The sequence below is a fragment of the Emydura macquarii genome, unplaced genomic scaffold, assembly GCF_026122565.2.
Source record: "Emydura macquarii macquarii isolate MOO-44397 ecotype Brisbane River unplaced genomic scaffold, CSIRO-AGI_Emac_v2 contig_1041, whole genome shotgun sequence".
Taxonomy (NCBI): domain Eukaryota; kingdom Metazoa; phylum Chordata; order Testudines; family Chelidae; genus Emydura; species Emydura macquarii.
The window spans coordinates 837501-839982 of record NW_027131178.1 but is presented as its reverse complement, the minus strand read 5'-3'; positions in this window follow the sequence as shown (position 1 = coordinate 839982).

Here is a 2482-nt window from a genome sequence, read left to right as displayed (position 1 = left end):
ATCAGGACTTTGTTGTGATAGACACTGTATAATTTCGGTAGGTGATAGCACCTACCTTAGAAGAGATTGTAATCTAAACTGATATGATAAAAGGGTGGGAGAAAGCAAGTACTCTATTATTGTCCATATTTTATAGATGGGGAACTAGGGCAGAGAGAGACAAACTGACTGGACCAACGTTGTGCCAGGAATCCATGGTATAGGCAGGAATTGAAAGCTTTGCAATATATCAGCCCAGCACTATCACAACAAGGTGATCCTTTCTCTTTTTTCCAGTGTTTGGCTTCTTGATTGGATGCCAAATTTTTAAACAGATGAATAATGATTAATGACATAGCCGGTTGTGAATATACTTGTTCATATACGGACATGCTTGTTTGCATAAGAAAATCGTTATCCATCCATCCATTTCCCAAAGACTCATGTGAACAAAATTTTCTTAATGAGAATGTTTATTGAACTTTTTTTGAATTCAACAGTTGTTCAGAATTTGAATGAATGATAGCAAAAGCTGATTTTGCAATTTTCAAATAGTTCTAGGGGTAATCAATAATCCACATACAAGGTATCATTATTTTACTTGTCAAATCGTATCGGTATATTTCAGTGTCTAGACTTCAGTTACTCAGTGTTGACAAAATGTTGTTATACTTTTCCCCCTCCTCAGTGCCGGTTTAAAAGTTAACATGCTAGGCTTAAAGTGTTTTTAAGAAGATCCAAAGTAATATGTTTCCACCGTACATGGTAAATTGATTGTGTGCAAGAAAACAAACCATCACCCCTAGTGAGAAATCGCTATGGCCTTCTGTACATCATTTTACCAATGAGAAAATACAAAGCCATTTCAATATCTACAGCTGCAAGTGGTGTAAATCAAGATTATTTCCACTGATCTCAGTGGAATTCATCTGAATTTACATAATTAAAGTAAAGTATGACCTCATATTTTCAGTTGCTGTGTGGCATGATCAGATCAATTCAGAGGGTAAAATTTTATCAACAGCCAAACAAATAGTTACTAATTTTGATATAGATTCATAGATCCCAAGGCCAGAAGGGACAATTGTGATCATCTAGTCTGACCTCCTTAATAACACAGGCCATAGAATTTCCCCCAAAATAATTCCAAGAGCAGATCTTTTAGAAAATAATCCAATCTTGATTTAAAAATTGCCAGCAATGGAGAATCCACCATGACATTTGGTAGTGTTTCAATGGTTAATTTCTCTCATTGTTAAAAATTTATGCCCATTTCCAGATTGAATGTATATAGCTTCAACTTCCAACCATTGCATCATGTTATACTTTTCTCTGCTAGATGGAAGAGTCCATTATTAAATATTTGTTCCTTATAAAGAAGCTTATAGACTGATCAAGTCATCCCTTAACCTTCTCTTTGTTTGTCACTATAAGGATGCTTTCTAATCCTTTAATCACCTTCATGGCTCTTCTCTGAACCCTCTCCAATTTATCAACTTCCTTCTTGAACTGTGTATGCACCAGAACTGGACACAATATTCTAGCAGCAGTAACACCAGTGCCAAATACAGATGGTAAAATAAACTCTCTACTCCTACTCAAAGTGTATCACAGAATCACATTAGCTCTTTTGACCACACTGTCATATTAGGAACTAATAGGGATGGTTGAATCCACTACAAATTTACCACTACATTGTTACTATTGTAATGTACATTGTATACACTCAGAGAAGATAGATAAAAACATAGAATCATAGAATATTAGAGTTGGAAGGGACCTCAGGAGGTCATCTAGTCCAACCCCCTGCTCAAAGCAGGACGAACCTCAACTACATCATCCCAACCAGGGCTTTGTCAAGCCTCAGCTTAAAAACCTCTAAGGATGGAGATTCCACCACCTCCCTAGGTAACCCATTCCAGTGCTTCACCACCCTCCTAGTAAAAAACTTTTTCCTAATGTCCAACCTAGACCTCCCGCCCTGCAACTTGAGACCGTTGCTCCTTGTTCTGTCATCTGCCACCACCGAGAACAGCCTAGCCCCATCCTCCCTGGAACCCCCTTTCAGGTAGTTAAAGGCCGCTATCAAATCCCCCCTCACTCTTCTCTTTTGCAGACTAAACAAGCCCAGTTCCCTCAGCCTCTCCTCATAAGTCCTGTGCTCCAGCCCCCTAATCATTTTGGTTGCCCTCCGCTGCACTCTCTCTAACTTGTCCACATCCTTTTTGTAGTAGGGGGCCCAAAACTGGACACAATATTCTAAATGCGGCTTCACCAATGCCGAATAGAGGGGAATAATCACTTCCCGTGACCTGCTGGCAATGCCCCTCCTAATGCGGCCCAATATGCCATTAGCCTTCTTGACAACCAGGGCACACTGCTGACTCATATCCAGCTTTTTATCCACTGTTACCCCCAGGTCCTTTTCTGCAGAGCTGCTGCCCAGTTCGTCGGTCCCCAGTCTATAGCTGTGCATGGGATTCTTCCTTCCTAAGTGGAGGAC